Raw genomic sequence first — 12,354 nt, forward strand, 5'->3', positions numbered from 1 at the left:
AGGTTAAGTGACTTATCTAGGGTCAGTCCATTAGCATTTTTAAGCACTTGCTCTATGTTCCAGGCACTCTGTTATGGTCTAGAGATACAAAAAAATGACAAAAACCACTCCTTGCCCTTAGGAAGCTTAGACTCTAATCAAGGAAACACCATTCAAACACGTATGGACAAGAGGGAGGTTTTCCAAATGGCCTCATTTTTTTTCCTATAAAACATGAGACAAGGTTCTCAGCTGAGAGGGTGGGGAGAGGAAGCCATGAAAAGTTTGAGGAGGAATGAAAAAAATCTGGGAATGCTGCTGCAGTGACTGGGAGCATGAATTGTAGAAGCAGGTGTAAGAGGGTTGCCTGGCAGCAGTGAGGACCCACTTGAGATTGTGTGACACAAAATTTGTTAGTCAGAAAGGTTGCATGGTTTTCTCTACTTTTGTTCACACAGCTGGTATGTGCCCAAGCCAGAATTTGAACATAGGTTTTTCTAACATACTAAGCTGTGCTTCTTCCAAAACTTTCTATATACCTTTTTGTTAAATTTCTTTGTCGTAACAAAATAAAATAGTTGCAGTCAACTTACTAATGTTTACTTAAAAAAAAATCTTTCTGACAGGGCAAACTCTCAAATATTCATCTCATTAGTATTAGAAACCTTTAGTGTAGGGAAAATGATTGTATTAAGAAAAATGTTCTATAATGTAACATTAAATGAGATAAAAGTTTTGTTGTCAGAAAATTTAAATGAATAATGGTATTCAAGGCATTTGTTTTTCTTGCAGTTTGATGTATGAAAATATCTTTTATTTAAAACTTTAAAAAGAAAGCTGGTTCCTTGGAGAACATTTGGCCTGGGGCACTTTGAAAATCCATACATGTTCAAGAAGTTTCTAGAGTACTCTGTATAATTGAACGTTTCCATTTAACATCCCTGAATCTCCATTTCCTCATTGGTAAAATGAGGTTTGACAGGGCTATGACAGTGGAAGAGGTCATGCGATGGATGGAGTTCTGGACTTGATGTCAGGTTCAAATGCCACCTCAGACGCTTACTTCCTATCTGTATAATCTTGGATAGGTCATTTAACCTCTGCTTCAGTTGTTCATCTGTTAAATGAGGGTAATAATAGCACCTACTTCCCAGGGTAGTTGTGAAAATCAAATGAGTTAGCATATATGAAGCATTTTGAAAATGTTAATGTGTCGTATAAATGAACACTTAGTCAACTAGTATTTTATTGTTACCTACCACACTCCGGGCTCTGTGCTAAGCCCTGGGACAAAAAAAAAGCCAACCTCTCCATCTACCCCAAAAAATCCCCTCAAAAGAAGGCTGGATAGGTAGGATAGAAAAGGGTCAGGTTGTGAAAGATTTTAAATGCCAAATGGAGAATTTTATTTTGGATCCCAGAGGTAATAGAGATCTACTAGAGTTTACTGAGTAAGGGAGGTGACATGTGTGAACATATACTTTAGGAAAATCACTTTTCTGTTAATCATATTTCATTGTCTTAAATAAGATCCTGTATTTATGTAGCAAATCTTTTGAAAACTGTGAAATGCAGCTCTTATTATTTAAGGAACCAAACTTTAAAAGGGTTGAAAGGCAACACTGACTGATATTTAATAAAAACAAGAAAATGGCATTGGCAAAAAGGAGTATGTACTTAAAATGACAACGGTAATAACCAGAATATATATAGCATTTTAGAGTTTATAAAGCACTTTATATACATTAGAGTCAAAGTCAATAAACGTTTATTAAGCACCTACTATGTACCAGTCTCTATGCCAAGCATTAGAGATACAAAGAAAGGCATAAGCCTTTCCCTGCCTTCAAGGAGCTCACACCCTCAATGTTAAAGACAGCATAAAAAAAGAAATTGACATGGAGAGGGGAGAATGATGCAGTCCAATGAGCCAGGTGAGAAAGGATCTGAGGAAGTATGAGTTACAGACTTGAATACATCTTGCAGGATGATGAGTTCCTGGAGATCATGAAATTCTAGGAGAGTAGTCATGTGGGAAATGATGAGGTGAATGTCCTAGGTGTTGTACTTGAATGGTGGGTGACTTGGGAGGAGCTCTCCAAAGGTCAACCTTCATATGGAGGGAAAGAGAGACCCCAGGGGCAGGAGATGCTGAGGAGGAGTAACTTTCCAAGTCGATTTCAGCTTGCAGAATGATGAGTTATCTCATCTGATCCTTATAATAACCCTTAAAAACAAAACAAAAAAAAAGAATGCGAAATAGGATAGATGAGTTTGGATCATGGAAATGAGGCCATCCTTTCATTTTCCTTGGTGGGCAATTAACTTAAAAGTGCATATTCAGTAAGCTGCTTATATTTAAATCTAAGTCTATGGGATGACTATATTTAGCACCATATTCTCCTGTTGGGAATATGGGGGTGAGGGGAATGTGCCTATAAAATGCCTCCTGTAACTGAGTGTAAAACTCAGCAAGTGTGATCAGTCTTGTTACCCCATGAATAAGGGAACTTGAAATTCCTGGTTTCTGCTATAAAGAAGTTATAAAAATGTATAATCATGGGATATAGCATCCAGGTGACTTTAGGGGCCGTCTAGTCTAATTCCTTCATTTTATACTTGAGGAAACTGAGGACCACATAGGTCATTTAACTTTCCTAAAGTCCTACAGTTAGTTCCTGCTAGCACTAGGGTTAGAATTTAAGTTTTCTGATCCTTAAATGCACTGTTGTCTCCACTCAGGCTTGTGGCAGTTGTTTTTATAATATGTACCAAACAGTCATTGAATGGATCCAGATCCCCTACAAGGGATATAGATCCAATCTTAGTAGCACATGATAATTTTGCTTTTTAAATAAATCAGATTTGAAATTCAAAAGGCTTTCAGGATGGCAGTACCACCCACTCACACTCAGGTGTTTGGGGGCATTGATTTACTACAAAGGTAAAATCAAGAGGAAAAAAGTACTGGTATTTCCCACAGAGAAGTGTGATGGTGCAGTATTTTGCTTTCTGCCACATGTCTTTTTGGATCTGCCCCCAAACTGAGGGAGTTTGGCATGTTAAAGGCATCCCTCTGGTGCCTGAGGATGATGCCATATCACAATGCCCTGATATCCCAGGTAACACCTCTTAGAAGCATGATAATGAAGGTACTGGATAGAGCATGGGTTTGATCTAATATGCAATTTCTTAGACTCAATTTCTTTAACTAAATATGCAATTTCTTTGCATTTTATTGTAAACCTCTACTTTCTTCAGGATGGGTACGTATTGCTGCTGCTGCTGCTTCTACTACTACTACTAACATGCTAATGATAATAATGATTGATATTTGCTTAATGTTTTAAAGTTTGCAGAGGGCTTTATAAATATTGTCTCATCTGATCCTCATAACAATCTTGTAAGATAGGTGTGACTATCATCATTTTACAGATGAAAATACAAAGTTTCAGAGAGATTAGTTATTATCTGAGACAGGATTTGAATCCACTTCTTAACTGCTAAGTTCAACAATCTATCCTCTTTGCTCCACTGCCTCCTCTCCTCTTCTCATTAATATTCTAATGGATCTCATTGATCTGGGACTTCTTTGCATCATATAGATTGCAAGCTTTCCACACCTCCTCATCCTTTATGCCTCTTGTCTATGGCTTTCTGAAAGTTCACCCTATTTTAGCATGAATTTGTATGGACAGCCAATGGAGTTTTCTAGCAGTATGTCTTTGTTGAATAGCCAGTATGGGTGGATGATGATCTAGATCAAGAGTCAAAAAGGAGAAAGACAGTGGGCTTGGTTGATTTTGAGAAACTACAGAGCTCTGAAACTGACCTCAAGCTTCCTATGAAAGCAAAGATCTGCCTTTTCAATACCAATATTTTTTCATGTTGCTCTAAGACAGTGAGACCTGGCAAACCCTTCCCTCTGAAGTGCTTAAAAGGAGTGTTTTACCCTCATTTCATGGAGATTAGGAGTCTGGGGATTCAAATTATTGTCCTTTTGCAGGTATATTCTCAAATATGCTCTCAATTCACTAATATGGAAATTTTTGTAGTTAGGACTGCATTTTCCCAAATGAATGGGCCACAAAATAGTCATTATTTATGGAAGGACTAGCAATTTTCATTAAAAGAAATACAATTTTGTTAAAGCAACAAGATGAAATCTTTTCCCTTTGCAAAACAAAACCTTGCTCTTATTTTCTACCTATGTGAAGGGTGATTAAAAAATGATTCCTTGAAATCTAGAAATGCAGAGGAATGTTTATATCCTTGTCACCATTTACATGAAATAACACCTCTAGTAAATATTTTTAAAGTGTGAACAAATATCCCAAGGTACATAGTGATACATTATATTACCTTCTGCCACATATAAATTAAGGGAACATTAGTTTGGGGAAAGTTCCATTTGTTTTCTCGTCCACAGGGTGCAGATTCTCTCATCTTGGTAAAATAGGAGAAGTGAGCTTGTCCTCATTACAGTTATTACAATTCTTAAGGAATTCTATAAGCAAATAATGCTTGTATATGACTCTTAATGTGCTGTGCTTATTGATCCAGCTATCAAGTCATGCTTGGGAAAATGTAGGATAAAATGTTAGCAGAATTAGGACCATCTGATTTGCTATGGTCAGCTCAATGAAACATCTGAATATGCCTTGACCACATCGATCAATTAATCAGCAAGCAATTTTCAAGAACTGACCATGGCCAAGCACTGTCTAAACCAGGGGTGGGGAGCCTGTGGCCTCCAGGACATATGCCCTCTAGGTCCTCAAATGTGGCTGAGTCCAAGCTTTACAGAACAAATCCTTTTATTAAGAGGATTTGTTCTGTGAGGTTTGAAGTTAACTAGAGGGCAGCATTTTATACTAGGATTGGTATCAAGAAGACCTCAGGTTTAGGCCTCCCTTCTAACTCACTCTCTGTGTCACCATGGGCAAGTCATTTAATCTCCTTGTGCCTCAGTTTCCTTATATGTGAAGCAGGGCAGCTGCTTTGAGACCACTGAAGGACACAGAGATTGCTGAATTTAGAATGAGGAAAATTCAACTTCAAATCCTGCCTCAGGCGCTTATTAACTGTGTGACTCTGGCCAAGTTATTTATTGCCTCAAGTTCCTCATCTATAAAATGGGAATATTAGTAGTACCTCCTTCCCAGAGTTGCTGTGGGGATAAAATAAAAGAAAATATGGAAAATATTTTGCTAAACTTTACATGCTATATGAATGCCAGCCCTTGTTATTATTATCATTTATTCCTCTAGAACAAGGCCTTTTCTCTCCCCCTGGTCTTTGTCACATGTGCTGTACAGCCAGGTGTGCTGACCACAGTACGAATGCTGGCCTTATTTACCGCTTACACGTCTCCTTATCCTACTAAAGAGATGTCTTTTGAGAACAAATGAGGTTTAAAAACTTGATAGTCTCTATACTTCTCTTTGAGGCACTGAATGTCCCCACCTTCCCTTTGTTGGGAGCTATTATTTTTCTAATTGATTTATGTAATATCACATATGTATAATTATTCTATCTAAATGCTGGCTATTATCATCATCATAAGCACCATTAATTTTTAACTATTCTTTTGAGGCTTAAATCAGTGATGTCTTCTCTAGGACACATTCACCAATTCAGATGAAATCTGTGTTTTCTTCCTCCAGTCTTATTTACAGGGCATCCTTCTTTGTTTGCCTGATATTCTGTATTGTGATTCCCTGGTTAGCAATTGTATAACAGATATTGAAGTCCCATCTTTTCCAAGTAGCTTCTGATGACGCCCTCTGCCCCAGCCTCTAATGTCTCCACCTCCCTCCAAATTATACTTATTTTGCATTATTTTTCATTGTTTTTATATACTTATATAAGGGAGTTTCTCCCTAATAGAATAAGACCATTCCTTAGTCAGTCAGTCAGTGAACATTTATAAGTGCATACTATGTACCAGGCACTATACTAAGCACTAATTGCTGAAGATATAAAAAGAGGCAAAACCCAGCCCCTGCCCTCAAGGAGTTTACAATCTAATGGGGAGACAACATACAAAAATGTCTAAGAACAAGCTATATGCAGGATAAACAGGAAATGCTTAAAGGAGGAAAAGGCTGGGAGAAGAAGGGATTTAGTTGAGACTTAAAGGAAGTCAGAAGAGGAGATGCAGAGAGAGCAAGGGGGGACTTCCAGGGAAAACACCTGGAGCTGAGAGATGGATGTCTTGTTGGTGGAAGGGGAAGGAAGCAGGGAGTCATGTGTAAGAAGGCTGAAAAGGTAGGAGGGGGCTGGGTCAAGAAGGGCATTGAATGCCCAACAGAGGATTTTGTACTAGATGCTGGAGGTGACAGGGAGATGATGGAGTATACTGAGTAGGGGAGTTGCTTGGTGACTGAATGGAGGATGGAACCTTTGGAGCTGGAAGAGACCTCATAGGCCATGTTGGCCAACCCCCTCATTTTACGGGTTAGAAACCTGAGCTTGAAGGCCTTTAAGTGACTTATCTGAGTTGGGATCTGAAGCCAGGTGCTCTCTAGATCCAATAGTCTTTCTACTCTACCACACTGCCTCCCAAATGTAAGCAAGCTTCTTCCAGGCAAGAGGGGTTTTCCTTTTTGTTTTTGTATCCCCGGCACATATGAGAGGAAGCCTGGAATCGTGGATAAGAGACCTGGTCTCAAAGACAGGAGGAGCAGGGTTTAAGTCCCAGCCTCGGATGTGTACTGGCTGTGTGGTCTTGAGTGATTGTAGAATCTCTCAGTACTCTGGGAAATATTCTCAAATCCAGGTTCTTACCTTTTTAATATTATGAACCTTTTTGGCAATCTGGTGAACCCTGTGGACCCAAAGTGATGTTTTTAGTGTATAAATTAAGATTCAAAGCATTATAAAAGAAAGCAATTATATTAAAAAGCAGTTATACATATACATGGATTTATTTCTGCATTATACACATACATATGCATATGCACATGTGTGAGTATATAGCTATGATGTGTATATGTATTTACATATATAAGTATATGTATATATGTTATACACACATATATATTTCATGAACACATTAAGAACCCTGGCTTGGAGGCTACAAGTTGCAGAGGAGGTGCTGACCTGTAACTGTAAAAGAGTCTCCTTATATTTCTCTTCTTTCTCCTTTACCTGGCACTTGGTACAATCCCTGAAGTACAGTACACACTTAATAAATGCTTATTGATTCCTAGATCGTTATACTGGCTGCCTTTCTATGAGGAAAGTTCCAAGAAATCAGAGACTGTGTCTTAATTATCATTCTTTCACCCCTCAGTGCAGAGCACAGGGCTGTGCATAAAGTGGCATTCAATAAAGGACTGATGAAGAAGGCTTGAACTGAGTGTTTGAAGTTGGCATGACCTAGAAAAATGTGACTCCATTATGGTACTAATCTGTAGCCCAAATAGGCAGCAACAGCTGGCGGTTCTACTGAGTCTCTTCTCTGTACGCTGAGAAATATGAAATATGACAATCAGTTTTTTAAAAAGAATTCCTTCCAGATGACACCCTACATCATAAAGAAAAAGGACATTAAACATATTAAAGAGAACAAGGCTTCAGATACATTTTATTGGTACCTTAATTACATTTAGTTCAATCCATCAGTATGGTAATGTGCTCAGATGCTTATGGGAATTTGTTCTTTCAATGGAGAGCGAACCATCCCACATGATATTTGTTTTAGAAGGTTCATTAGTGTGCTTCTCACCTTCCATTTCTGCCCAAGTCTTGGAAGGGCAGAATTGGAGCCTTTTTCTTTTTTTCAAAAAAATGAAAGATTAGATCAAGGTAAGTCTATATGTGAACTGCGTTTCTTCATCTAGAAAAGTTCATCAAAGGAATCAGGTACTTGAGTCTCTGTATTTTGCATAACTAAAAATACTATTTATTGTTAGGCAGGAAAATGTTCTTTGAAACTCACAGGCTTGATTTTTTCTCCCATTAAGAAATATTCCTAAGAAAGTTTTCTTTGTCAAGTTAGACTTTTAAAAGAATGATCTTAAAATATGTTACTGTAAATAGCCCTGAGCTTGAGATTGGTGACTAAGGATGCCGTAAATTCACCACTTCTATTTAAATTGAGTCATTACTTCAAACACGAATTTCCTTCTGAACAAGGCAAGAAAAAAATACCATTCTGTTGATACGGGCCATCTGGACTTAAAATATTGAGGAGGATTTTTCCTTCTTCCCTGCTTTGATTTTGGAATGACTGGAGGATCTGAAGAATTTCACTGATACCAAACAACAAGTTCACAATTTAAACATGAATGCTTTGGGGGGCTATACATTATACCACAAGCAGGATGATATGTGCGCTGGGAGAGGTGGAGTTCAGAGGATCCATATGTAAAGTTTTGGAGCCTTCTGGAAAATATTCATATTGAATACCATTTTTCCTCACCTGGATGAATCTGAGTAGATGATTTTCTATATGAGACTCCACCTTGCCGTCACGTAATTGATTCAAGGTATATATAATAAATGCAAGATCCCACTGTGGTGACTACAATCTGCATTGGTAGAGAAACTTTCCTTACCCCCAAAGTCCCTAGACCAATCAAATGTCAGGTTCAGTTCCTAACTTCAACACCTTGATGAATGCCTTGCCAGTGTACCATGATGGCTACTCATACAGGATTCTGGTTCATAGTATTTGCCCGAGTTATGACCTGTGCTTGAGAGAAGAAAGGATGATTTCTTATTTTCTGATTTATATGGTGTGCTTGTTCTGTTCAACCTTTTGGAAAGAGAAATACCTTAAAGCATATTTTCATAGATGGATTTTGGTATGGTGTCAGCAAGAATGCCTGTCTCACTTTCCGGGGCTAATGGCAATAAAAACATTTGCCAGCAAAATATGATGGCTTCACTGATTCAATCCAATCAAAGAAATATTACATGGGAGACTGTCACAGTATTGTGCTATGGTTCCTGAGGTCAATAAAACTGGGAAATTATAGTGAAATATAAAGAAGTATAGATAGTAAAGAAATATAGAGAGTAAGGAAGTATACCTACCTAGTAGAATTCTTAGATGTGGAGGAAGAAAAGAGCCCAAGGACAACATTCTTGATGATTAGCCTTGTGTATCAAAGGGGATGGTGTTTTGAAAATGGGTCTTTGGGAAACTGACAATTATTTCTGAAATTGCTGCTCAAGTGAAGCATTGCCGGAAATTCTTAACCCTTGGAGTAGAATGAGCTTATGGACGGAATAGAAACTGGATAAATAAGAGGAATTAGGAAAAGTGTATGGAGAACAGAATGATTGAGTCAGACCAACATTCATATCCTTCCTCAGATACTTACTGGTTGTGTGATCTGTGCAAGCTATTTGACTTCTCAATGTCTCAGTTGCCTAATGTGAAAAATGCATGAATTGAACTCAGTGGTTTCTAATGTCCCATCCCTTTTAGTTCAAAATTAAATGTTTCTGAAGCCAGCATAGCAGTGTACTCCTATAACCCCTGAGACTGAAGCTGGTGATGTTCTTGACCTTGGGAGTTCTCAGCTGCAGTGGGGCTAAAGCCTATCAAGTACAGGCACTACGACTTGCACGGGGCTACATGGCTATGACTGTGTCTCCATGCTCATTGGCTGGGAAGATAACAGCCACACTTCTTGCTTCACTCAACCAAGGTTCTTAAACTCTTTTGACTAATTGGGTGTTTTATTAAAATGTTTTCTTTTATATGTCACCACTTCTGAGTAATTCTTCTTACTTCTCCTAAAAAAAAAAAGCAAAAAACTGTTTAACGAAACTTTTTGATACCATGACCTTGACAGAATGTGCTATTCTCTCAGAGTCCTACCTGTCTGCCAGAAGGAAATATCTTCTGTCAGTCATCTGGAATCAACGTCAATCATTGCATTGATCAGGTTTCTGTGGATCTCTTAGTGTCTAGTTACATTGTTAAAGTCACCATTGATATCATTCTCCTGGTTGTGCTTTGAATCATAGGAATCATACAAATCTTCTAATGTTTCTCAGGATTCGTCATATTGTGATCTATTCAGTTCAGTTTGACAAACAGTTCCAAGTCCTTACTATATGTACAACATTTTGCTAGCCATAGGGTATATAAAGGCAAGAAGAAAACATCCCTGTCTCAAGAACTTTCATTCTACATATATGTATATATATGTATACATATATATATGTGTGTGTGTGTGTGTATGTGTATTATATATATATATATGTATGTATGTATATGTATGTCACCAAAGTCCTTGGTATTGTCAAATATTCAACAGCAGAAACTGATATGATTTTATCAGTGAAAATTACACTGAAGAGATATCACTATCTGCTTTGCTGCTGCCCCCTAATGACCATGAGATCTTTACATGTGCTTTCAGATGGTACCTTCCAAGTGTGTTGTCTCCTCATTTAGAATGGGACTGTATGACTTTTCCATTTCTTTCTGCAAGTGCTTAATACAGCATTTTGCACATAGTAAGCACTTAACAAATGCTTTATTCATCCATATATGTAGGAATACACATAATGTACAGATACACATACATATAATCCTTCCTTGGGGCATAATAATATTCAATTACATTCATCAAACCATAATTTGTTCAACTAATGCATAATTAATGTTCAGCTACTTTGTTTATGTACTATAAAAAGTTCTATTCACTATCTAATAGCATCTAACTTTAGCTAATTATTCCTTCCAAGTAGCTTTTCAAGGATTGCAAGTACTGTAAGTGCCCACTATATTTGTCACCTCATGGCAAAACCTTGTTGGTCCTGACCTGGTTACACCTCTTGCTCATAGGTATTTTATTTGTGTCTGTTTGTACTTGCTCTCCTGTCAGATTATAGACCCTTGAGGGTATGACTTATGTCTATTTTGTTACATGCTATAAACCCCCTAGATAGAGCTGTGTTCTCATATTTAATGATGGCCTCAACTGAAGAGTTTTATTGGGGAGAAAATGAGCTGTATTATACTATAAACAATACAGGGGTGTTAGTGGTTAGTGTTATTATTAGTTTTAAAATAATGGCAAATTGCCTTATAAATCAATCTGCAAGAGTTCATTAAGTTCCTACTATGTGCTCTCCCCCAGTGGACAAGGTCCCAGGGATACAAAACAAAACATTGAAGGCATTCTAGTACTTTAGCATCTCACATTCTATAAGGGGAGAAAATGTAGGGGTGTGTAAGTATGTGTATATGCGTGCATACATACATGTATATATACACAAACACACACATATATGGAGGTATATGTACATATATGTATGGACATATAAATGTAGACAAATATACATCTATGTGTGCATGTCTATATGCACAGATATACATATATTTGAGTGTACGTATGTGTATGTATATAGGCATATACACACATATATATGTGCATGTGTATGGATGAAACAAAATGAACCTAGAAAGTAATACAAGGTAATTACATACAAGGTATATAAGTTGGAGGCAAGATATTTGCACCGAAGGTGAAAAGGGAAAACTTCACGTAGAAGATGTGTCTGAGCTGAGCTTCAATAAAAAAAGAAAGAAAGAAAAGAAAGGCTTCTTAGAGGCAGAGATGATGAGGGAATGCGTTTCAGAGGAAAACCAGTACAAAGACACAGAGATTGTTGATGTACTGTTGTGTATGAAAAACAGAGACGAGGTCAGTTTGGCTGGACCATAGAGTGTGGGAAAGAGAATAACAAAAATGAGGGCTGAAAGTGTAAAAGGCTTTAAAAACCAAACAAAGAAGATTATATTTTATTTTAAAAGCCGGAGGAAGTCACTAGCTTTTATTGAACTGAGGAGTGACATGATTGGATCTGGTCTTTAGGAAAATCATTTTGGCAGCTGCATGGAGAATGGCTTGGAATGGAAAGAAACTTGAGGTAAGGAGATGATTGAGCAGGATATTAAAATAGTTTAAATGAAGTTTATATGAATAGAGGGAAGATATTGAATATGAGAGATGTTGTAGAGGTATAACGGTTAAGATTTATCTACTGATTGAGGAAAGAGAAGTCGAGGGTAATGCTGAGCTTTTGGACCCACGGCGTTGAAAGGATGATGGAATGAGAACATTCAGTCAGGGAATTTGGGGTGGGGGGAAGATACTAAGTTCTATTTTGGATGTTAAGTTTGAGATGTTTCTAAGACATTCTGTTTGAAATGTCCGATAGGCAATTGGTGATGAGAGAGTGGATCTTGGGAAAGAGTTCTACTCAGAGATGACCATTAAACACATGGGAGCGATGAGGTCACCCACAGAAAGAACAGAGAACAGAGAAGTCAGAACCTTGAGTTATCCCCATATTGAGATGATGAGCCCCAGTAAAGGAGACTGAGAAGAAGGAATCAACAGG

The 12,354-nt window shown here is 37.7% G+C and overlaps 1 protein-coding gene and 1 long non-coding RNA gene across 9 annotated transcripts in view; both read left to right on the forward strand.

Annotated features, from left to right (window-relative positions):
• FHIT (fragile histidine triad diadenosine triphosphatase) overlaps positions 1-12,354 on the forward strand; it is a 1,742,479-nt gene that overhangs the window by 794,788 nt on the left and 935,337 nt on the right. The gene's annotated exons all lie outside the window — the stretch shown is intronic.
• LOC140497636 (uncharacterized) overlaps positions 1-12,354 on the forward strand; it is an 87,444-nt gene that overhangs the window by 35,089 nt on the left and 40,001 nt on the right. The window contains exon 2 of the long non-coding RNA XR_011964798.1: positions 1-12,354. This exon is cut by the window's left edge and continues 17,412 nt beyond it; it is cut by the window's right edge and continues 40,001 nt beyond it. This is a non-coding gene — a long non-coding RNA (uncharacterized lncRNA).

This window comes from Notamacropus eugenii, chromosome 3 (genome assembly GCF_028372415.1).
Source record: "Notamacropus eugenii isolate mMacEug1 chromosome 3, mMacEug1.pri_v2, whole genome shotgun sequence".
NCBI classification, from domain to species: Eukaryota; Metazoa; Chordata; class Mammalia; order Diprotodontia; family Macropodidae; genus Notamacropus; species Notamacropus eugenii.